General features: G+C 35.3%; 1 long non-coding RNA gene across 1 annotated transcript; it reads left to right on the forward strand.

Moving 5' to 3' along the window:
- The first annotated feature begins 1,644 nt into the window (after positions 1–1,644).
- Positions 1,645–2,549, forward strand: LOC121422968. Its single transcript, XR_005971216.1, has 2 exons — positions 1,645–2,162; positions 2,298–2,549. It is a non-coding gene; the product is annotated as an uncharacterized LOC121422968 (long non-coding RNA).
- The last annotated feature ends 8,186 nt before the right edge of the window (positions 2,550–10,735 follow it).

Here is a 10,735-nt window from a genome sequence, read left to right on the forward strand (position 1 = left end):
CTTTGCCTCCCCCCCCCGAAAATTCGTTCCACCGCCCCTGCGAGGGAGGGAGAGAAAGAGATGGGGGGGGGAGAGTGAGGGAGATAATAATAATAATAACGGTATGTTTACCCAGGGTAGCTTCTTCATTTCCGAAATCTGTTCTCCCAGCGCGACTTGCTATTATTATTGCCCGGCTATTAAAGCTAGGCTACCTTTTAAGGTGCACACAGCTTTTTGAGGAATTGCTTCCTGCCGGTACCCATTTACCTCACCTGGGTTGAGTGCAGCACACTGTGGATGAATCTCTTGCTGAAGGAAATTACGCCATGGCTGAGGTTTGAATTCACGACCCTCTGTTTCAAAGTCCGGAGACTAATCCACTGGACCACGACGCTCCGTTATTCGCAATTCAGAGTTCAATTTATATTAAAAGACATGGACATACAATGCGATAGTTGATTTCTATGAGCGCATTTGATGGTATTTTTGGGGAAGTGCAGCAAAAAGAATTATGGATTATCTGATTAATGTATGTAAAGGCATGTGAAACATTTCTTATTCTAATACGGCTTATACCCCCCCCCCCCGACATGCAGGCATATTGTAATGGTAACATCGACTATTCGTTTTAAACAGTCATCTTACCCTTTGACTTCATTTTGCTATCATGATCATACAGGTAACCATTACAGGAGGGAAACAGAAAAAGTGGACGTTGTATACGTTACTACTCGTGGAATTGTTTCATATCAACAGCCAATAGGACAATATTTCATAAAACGTTATGGTTGCATTTTTATGAATCGAGATAAGCTACGAAGACATTATTTGGCACACAATTAAATCGAGGGACACCAAATGTGCTTCATTGAATATGAACTGTGTATACAAGAGTGTAATTATTATAAACTAAATTCAAAATTGAATTGTTGGCAACTTGGCATAATTGGGAATAACGATCGTTGTGCAGGCTTTTTTTTCTTTGAGTTAATATTACGGAACGGAAAATTTTAAATTTAACAAGTTAAGGAGTGGGTATGAAAACAAATATCGAATACCTTTGGCAATGAAGCAGGTTAAAGTGCAAACATAATACATTTTCAAAGTTTTCTTGTCTGGAATAACTTTATTCAGCAATTTGATGATCATGGTGGACGTATTTTTGATTATGTTAAGCCGATACTATTAATACGTACCATCCCCTTGTCAGATGATACATGATTTTATACAACTCCCAAGAATTTTCTGTAATCTGATTGGTCCAAATCGGATCACATGATATTCAGGGAATTGCACTATGGCATCCAAACTGCACTATCCTGAACTCTGACGTCATACAAAATGCACTAACCTGCACTCTGACGTAGGAGTACAGGATAGTGCGAGGTATGGAATTACCTAGAATTTAAATCAAATACATGCATTATTTGTATAATAATCCATTCCTTGTCTGTCTTTCATTTCTGTTATTTCCTTCCTTTTGTGTCTATTCCATTTTCTTACTATTCTTTCATTCTATCATTTTCTCTTTCCTTCACATTGTATTCCCCCTCTCTCCCTTTCTTTCTCCAGTGATCCTCTCCCCCACCTCCAGCCAGTCTAAAAGACTGCTTGGGAACTGCAATAAACGTATCACAGACAAAATTAATACCTGTACGTAATTAAAGATTAATGTATTATATTTTATTGTTTATACAATAAAAACTCTTTCTGATGGTACAATACATTGAATTGAACATCAGTCATTCTGTTCAATATTCTTAATCATACCTCATAAAATGTATGCGTATATGTCATTTACATCACTTATGTAACAATAATGAACAGCACCAAAAATGGAACCATTTCTTAATAAAATTCATCAATAATAAACAATGATTTAAAAGATAAACTGTTGAGATGGTAAGTCATCCATTTCAAGGTACAATCCAATAGTTTCCATGATATTTGGAGTAAAAAATGAGAAAGGGGAAAAATCACAACGAACATTGTCCTTGGCTCAAAATTAATATCAAACTGATCTTAAAAAAACATATAATAAAAGGTATTTCGCCTATACAATAGGCATGACTAACCAAACAGTATACCAAGTAATAATTATGACAGCAGAAGAGCCACATATAACAAGCATGGGGGAGGGGGGGGGTGTCCAAAAGTACTCAAGACCAGAGCGAATAAAAGTAATGACATCAGTAGAAAATAAATGAGTGACTGCACTGAATCAAATGTGACATTGGTGTGTACTGTACTGAAAATAAGATCCTGTAAAGGATCAGATGCAGCATTGCACACAGGGAACTTATCAAGTCCTGCAGAAAAAACATAAATTTCAAAGAAAACCAAACTTAAAACTCCCAGTATCATTGATCTTGGAGCTAACAATGGCAGTATTGTTAAAGTAAACGCTTTGTGAACTGAGCATTATAATTTCTTTGGACTCCTCAGCTGTGGCCGATTGTATCGCAGATTGGTCTTCAATCATTATGAGGATCAACCTTGACAAATGACTTGTCTGCCTACTCATCTGTTGTATTGACAGGAGATTCAATGCATTATATTCTTTTTAATGTAACAAGTTAAAAAGAATTACAATGATAACATTTAAGTGTTTTCATGGCACTGGAAGACTCAAATTGAAAAAGAATAGTACTTAAAGGTCAAGTCCAACACAGAAAAACGTTGATTTGAATCAAGAGAGAAAAATAAAACAAGCATAACGCTGACAATTTCATCAAAATCGGATGTAAAATAAGAAAGTTATGGCATTTTAAAGTTTTGCTTATTTTTCACAAAACAGTTATATGAACAACTTTAAAGTGATATGCAATGAAAGAGAGTCGATGATGTCCCTCACTATTTCTTTGGTTTTTTTTATTGTTTGAATTACACAATATTTCATTTTCTACAGATGTGACCATAATTATGAACTTGACTAAACGATAAAGTGATAAAAAAGTGGTATTTCCACATGTTCAGAGAGTAAGAAAAATTTGTTTCACAGGAGAATGAGGAAAAAAATCAGAATATTTCATATTTGATATAATTAAATACAAAACAAATAGTGGGTGAGCGACATCATCACTCCTCTCATTTGCATACTGATGTGCAAATAACTGTTTCCTAAAATTAAGCACAATTTTAAAATGCCATAACTTTCTTATTTTACATCCTATTTCGATCAAATTTTCAATGTTATGCTTGTTGGATTTTTCTCTTGTTATTAAAATCAACTTTTTGTTTGGGTGGAGTTAATACAAGATTAATACAGAATTAAAAATAATAAAAAAAAACATAGAAAACATAATATTCAATTTTGGCTACTGCATTGGAAAACAGCATAGAGTGTACAGGACATGTAGCTCAAGTGTATCAAATTAGTTTCCAAGCAGAATTGGCCAGTTTGTAGTTAATTTATGGAGAATTTTGGTCAAATGACCTTTCATTGTAATGGGCAGATTTCACAGCAAGATTTTATGTAAGCATGCCTTACATAGCAGGATATAGAAATTGAATAAACCAGGTGACTAGAATAGCACATCAATAAACACCTAATGAAAGTATTTGATGCATTTCTACTTTGAATGCATATTATAGGATGCTGTACAATGTACTTGGCTAACTATGAAATACCAGTTGTCCATGGACGCATTTTTTTTTGTGCATGTAAATAAAAACACAATTTAAAATCAAGACATCAAAGTTGGTGCTTATCTCATTAAATTTCAAACCACCAGGTCACTTTCGTACAAATGACCTTGCTCTGATCATGCGCAGAATCTTCTGATCATGTGCAGAGTGGAACTGCGATCTGGCTTATTCCTGATGCATTGACATTATCAAAGTTCATCGCTCTGCAACTAATAGTCAATAATTGGTAACATGGTTCAACAGCCAATCCCATTTAAGGATTTTATCATCACTGGGATCAAGTTATAATCCACGTCAGTTTGCTGGAACTGGGTCCAGAATGTGACAAAGCCATCATAGAAAAAGTGTGTCCCTTATGCATCATCCTTATTTTGCATTTTCACTACTGTGTACTTACTTGAGGATAAGTCAGATGAATTCCGAAGAGTATATATGATCTGCCTAAAAATGAATTGTAGTTTCCTGATATTTCTCAATGGACTGCATGAAGAAAGGATTTCAGTGCATTTGCTGATGCACTAACATGAGTGAACAATATTTAGAACACAACTGGAATAATCATTGAAATAAAACTTGTCTACATAGACCTCGTGAAGGTTCCCTGTAAATATGATTTATTGTGCGCTTTGGGACATTTGGTCTTAAACCACAAGTAGAACTCTTAATAATATTTCTGATATCGGTTCAAGGTTTTCATCCGATGATTTTGATTGGTTGAGCACTGTTACTATGGTAACTGTAAACTGTCGGATAAAAAGTCTTAAAGGTCCTTTCATGAAATGCTCCCCTAGAAGCAAATGATGATGTGTATGTAACATGGAGACACACAAAAGCTTGATATTTTCAATTCTACCAAACTAAAAATTTACTATGATTTTCTTCAAGAAAACTACAAATTTCTATTTTGAGCTTTCAGCCCTTTCCACAGCATCAGATGGTTGATGCAGAATTGACAAATAATTTTTTGACATGAGGTATTTTCCTAACATGACAGATACACACCATAATGATAAAGCTTGCAAAATGGATGGAGGGTGGTTATTTTTTCGGTTACACTTCGTAATTCTGAAGGTTCTTTATTCCGAAACACGTAAATTGCCTATACCTCGATGTTCGTTAATCTGAAAACAAAAAAGGTTCATTAATCCGAGCAGTTGTGGCGTTATTCTAAAGATGTTCCGAAGGTTCGTTAATCCGAAAACAAAATAAGGTTTGTTGTTTTGAAGGTTCGTTTATCCGAAAAACGAAGGTTCGTTAGTCCGAAATAAGGTTTGTTAATCATTTCATTTTCGGAATAACGAACCTCCAAAATTACAAACCTCATTTCCTTTTCGTATTAACAAACCTTTGGAATTACGAACCTCACTTCATTTTCGGACTAACAAACCTTCAGAATTACGAACCTCATTTCCTTTTCGCACTAACGGACCGTCAGAATTATGAACCTTCAGAAATACGAACCTTCGGAATAACGAACCTTAGGAATAACGAAGCTTCGGAATTACGAATGTATGCACTTTTTTCACCACCTTCAACTGTAAACAGAACTTGTCCAACCCAATTAATATCATTATTATTAATAGAATCAATGCGACAATTCACTTTACACAATGGACAGAGCAAAATAGCTAATCAGAAAAAAAAACTGGTGCCAGTAACAAAATAAGGAAGTGAGTGTATTGATATCTGATCATGACGATCAGCTTCTCCAATCGCAATGTGTTTTGAGGACTAATGATTGCAGCTATTCACACAACGATGAATACATGTACTTGTTTGATCAGCCTGTCTGCATGACTGCATGCATTCAGCAGGAATACATGTAGCTCCAATTCATTTTCTACCTGTACATGGAATGCATTGCCCAGAGCCACATAGCTATTTGATCCCTTTGAAATGAGCTAAACTGGCAACATTCTATTTCATATTTTGCATGAAAGAATAATCACAAATTATTGCTGCTTGATTGCAACCACTCTGATTACATGTACATAACAATAACTGTTAATACACACATGCATTTTCTCTTACTATTGAACAGCAAAGAAAAGATATATGTTTCTTAATTTTGGGTAGGAACCAAGAGATTTTAGCCCTTTAAAATAACTGCCAATTTGAAAATTCAATTAACAGTTTCATTCATGCAATATCACGGTCAAGCAAAGTGCGTCTATCAAACAGCAGCAAATACAAAATGTTCATGTGCAGGAAATTCAACCTTCAATTTCTTGAATGTGTTTTTAAAGGAATTTGATGATTTGATCAAACGTTCAGTTAGCACTAAAGTACAGTACAAAGCCACAAGCTCAAACTGGAATGAGTGTCCAGAAAAAAAAACAAGTTGCAAATGAGAGCATCTACACTGCTCTTGCACTTGATACACATTAAAAATATTCATTTTCATCACAAAAACAACCCAGACATGGATGTATTCCTTCTTTCTCACTGAGTATACAAGTATCATATTTACTACATACATAAAGCAAACGTAAGTGTACAGTACAGCGCAAGTCTAATTAAAAATGATAGTACATGATAAAATATCCAATAAATTTCATGGGTTATCAGCTTTTTGAAAAACACCTTTTTTGTCATGTACATGTATTATGGCAAGTTCCCCCAAGTCTGCGCAGTCCCCCTTGTCTGCGCACAAGCGTATCTACATGTATGCGATGCTAATAAAAGATGAACACAAACTTTACACGTGCAACACATAGGCAGATATTCATTAAAATATCAGACTCAAAATGGTGGAAAAATAATGAATTTGGGGCATTTCATGTGATGGCCTCAAAATGCAGCCTCTCTCATCAAAATACCTGAATCTGAAAATGACTGCCCAATGTTTTTTCCAAGAAAATCCTATATTTCTTTCCAATTTTTACGAGATACTGTATTTGGTACAGTTACTCATAATAATATTAGGAAAATCTTAAACTGAAAGATTTTGTGAAATAAAAGGAAATTCATGTAAAATCTTAATTCAAATCGTTAGGTGCACAGACTTGGGGACCACCACCATACATCTTCCATGAATGCCAATATTCTTCTCAACAGAAAATTAATTCAACATAGTAAACAAATTAAAACAATCACATCTATTACATGTAGAAAATAAGATTTCAGAAATATTTTGTTCATACAGGCGATTCAACCTCATGGTCAATTTCTAAAGTCAAACTGGTATAAGCATTTGAATGTAGATGTACACCAACATGTTTGTCTAGGAAACTACAAATATTTAGACCTACACTACATCTACAATCTTCAATTACATGTACATTAATCTAAGTATAATGTACAACTGTATACCTACGATTGATTCTGAATTGTGATCCGAATGATACCTTTCCCCTACAATTTCATATAATGTAATGCATTAATCAGCAGAACAGTCCAAAATCATACAGGAAAAAAATCCCACGATTTTAAAAATAAAAATAATGAAATAAAATTCTAAAACAAAAAAATTATTGCACAATTTTTAGCTTTCTACTAGAAATGATGCACTTGTACATGTACAACGAGCCTAAAGGATTAAGGTGGAAAGTAATGTACCCACCCAAGTGATTTGTCATCTCTGGGGAAAATAATGAAATTGCATTCTTTGCTTTCTCCAAAATTAGTGAGGAATTATATGGCATACATATGGAGTTGGCACTTGGCATTTACAGGTACACATGCAGCTATACAATGTACGTGGTAATATGTATATTAATGTAATTAATCATTTGTACGAACATGTACACTAGATGTACATGTTTCTGAGGAACGTATAGGAACTTACAAGTAGGTAGACCTTTTTGAAGAGTCTGATTTCATCTTTATAGCTGCAGCATATGGAAGAAATCCAACTTAGCATCTTTTCTTCCTCCACCAAATCATGCATAAACAGAAGCCATTGGATTTATATAAATTCTTCCTTTCCAGTTGACAACAAGAGTTGCTAGGGCAAGCAAATTCAACTCAGCATCTTTTCTTCCTCCACCAAATCATGCATAAACAGAAGCCGTTGGATTTATATAAACTCTTCCTTTCCAGTTGACAAAAAATGATAATAGAAAAAAAAAACTCTTTTGTAGCTGGAAACATGAAAAAAAATGCATGTAAATTGAAATGTACATGAACTGAGTAAATCTGATTAATAATATGCAGTAATCATGAATTCTGGGAGTACTAATAAAAGGCTGAGATGTGTACAAAATATGTAAAGAGTAAACACACATACAGAGATGATCATTGTTAACTTCACATCCCTGCAGCATGGTCACAAGTGTGTATATGTATACACAGTAATAAGGGGAGGAAGGGGGGGGGGGGGTGGCCACATGCCACCTCCCTACATTTTCTTTTTACTCTAGCATTGTACTTCAGGATTTGAGGTAATGTATCCTTCAATATTATATTCTTTGCTTCCTAAATAAATTTGAGCCATATACAATGCATGAATATTACGATTCATCCAGTAAACTTGAAATAGATCAAGTGCTAGAAACTATAAAAAAAATCTTAACTCTAGAAAAGTTACAAGTCACAACAAAAGTTGGAGTACATGTTCCTCATTAATAGCAAAGAAACACTGAATTGTGTTTAACTCACAAACAGGTTTATGGACTGGGGGCCGCGGAACGGTTTCAAAAGTGGGTGGGGGAAGGGGTTGACCATGCAAAAAGATCAGTCGGATGGCAATTTTTACGTTTTTGTGCACACTTTTTGTACATGGTTTTCCGTGGCCCCTGTGGACAACTCGCCAGCGCAGTTTATGTACATAAAACACATGGACTCTTCACAGAGAGCATGTACGATGTGGTGGTAAGCTAAATTGGTAACCTGGTGGATGTTTCATAAAGCTGATCGTAAGTTATGAATGACTTTATAAATGACTGGTGATCCTTACTTGCCATAAATGATCATAGGTATTGATTAGGTTCCTAAGAAAGGATCATGCGTACGTAAATTCGCTAGTAACTGACAAACGTAACACAAAGGTTATCATTTGATCGTATGTCTGACTTGTAGGACTGATTTCACATAAAGATCAGTGCAATCAGTCGTACATGTAAATACGCTCGTTACTATTAGCTCTTAGCTCTGTGGTACAGGGCCCAGAGTGGTTTCAATACAACTGTTTCTGTGATTGATTTGCGTACTGTTTGAGAGTCAGTAAACTTAGGCCTCGAACACTAAGCTGAGCAATCCAATCATCGTAGAAGAATTTCTTAACGATTGATTTCATTTACTACAATACACAATCAATCATAAAAATCAAGCGAAGGATCAATTGCTAAACTTTGTGTTACAGGACCCTGGACTGGCTGCAGTGTGACCTGGGTCCCATCTTACAAAGAGCTACAATTCATTCATTAATCATTTTCCGACATTTTGGTTTGTTCTCTTTGTTTACAAAGGAAATTGTGCACAAAAAATTATGACATTGTTGGATTTCCTTGTAGGTGAGGTTAATCCACGACGGGGCATAGACCTTTTAAAGTGATGAAGAAAAATATTGTACAAAGCATGGCTCTTGGGGCGACAGAAGTTTATGTCTTTCAAAATTTTAACATTTAGCATTGGAGGGTGCAGAGACTCTGATACCATTTGTAATAGATATATTGTTCATGAACAAATAATGCAGCATTTACGATGAACATCTTTTGACGTCTTTCTGGAGAAATGACATGTAGATCGTTTTATTAGAAATATCACCCTATCCTGTACTCTTAATACCGATTGCTAAATTATCTTGATCAATCATAACCCTGGATTGTCAAAAGTAATTTCCCGAATCATGATTCATATAAAAATGATTAACATCGTGTTATATCAACACACCTCTGATGTGAGCTTTATACACCTTTCAAGATTCAATGGTGTAACATAAACATGTTACACAGAATGTGTTACATCATGTACATACCCATGTAACAAACATTACATGTATGTACACATGAACTGTCTCTTACACTTATGTTAGATGTACATGTATGTGCACATGTAGCGGTGACCGCACACCTTACGATTGGTCTGCGACCCGATTTCAGAATAAAATGTAGTAGCATGTGATGTTAATATTGAGACTTGGAATATCCTACTGCACAATGATCTAAATCATCGTACGATTACCTATGTTCAAATCTGTGACTATACAATCATCCTTCTTAGAATATCTAGTCGTAATGACGTCATAGCAGTCGTAAGATTGGCTACGATTTGAAACTAATTTGGCCTTTACTCCAAAATAAAGGCTTGCAATCTTTAACAAGTGGAATGCCTCTGGCCGTCTCACCTGCATCACGCGGTTCAATATAGCAGCAGTGCTCACTTTGAATACTACTCTAACTCGCACAAGATGTTCAGTGATACATGGTTACTCTTATTTCCCTTTTTTATGAACTAGACCAATAAACTTACAGAAATATGATGGTTATTCAACAAAAAACCCCAACATGGCCAAAGTTCATTAACCTTACATGACCTTTGACCTTGATCATGTGACCTGAAACTCGAACAGGATGTTCAGTGATACTTGATTACTCTAATGTCCAAGTTTAATGAACTAGACCAACAAACTTTCAAAGTTATGATGGTAATTCAACAGATACCCCCGATTCGGCCAAAGTTCATTGACCTTTGACCTTAATCATGAGACCTGAAACGCGCACAGGATGTTCTGTGATACTTGATTACTATTATGTCCAAGTTTCATGAATCAGATCCATAAACTTTCAAAGTTATGATGGGAATTCAACAGATATCCCCAATTCGGCCAAAGTTCATTGACCCTAAATGACCTTTGACCTTGGTCATGTGACGTGAAACTCATGCAGGATGTTCAGTGATACTTGATTAACCTTATGTCCAAGTTTCATGAACTAGGTCCATATATTTTCAAAGTTATGATGGGAATTCAACAGATATCCCCAATTCGGCCAAAGTTCATTGACCCTAAATGACCTTTGACCTTGGTCATGTGACGTGAAACTCATGCAGGATGTTCAGTGATACTTGATTAACCTTATGTCCAAGTTTCATGAACTAGGTCCATATATTTTCTAAGTTATGATGACATTTCAAAAACTTAACCTCAGGTTAAGATTTCGATGTT

This window comes from Lytechinus variegatus, chromosome 10, assembly GCF_018143015.1.
Source record: "Lytechinus variegatus isolate NC3 chromosome 10, Lvar_3.0, whole genome shotgun sequence".
Lineage (NCBI taxonomy): Eukaryota > Metazoa > Echinodermata > Echinoidea > Temnopleuroida > Toxopneustidae > Lytechinus > Lytechinus variegatus.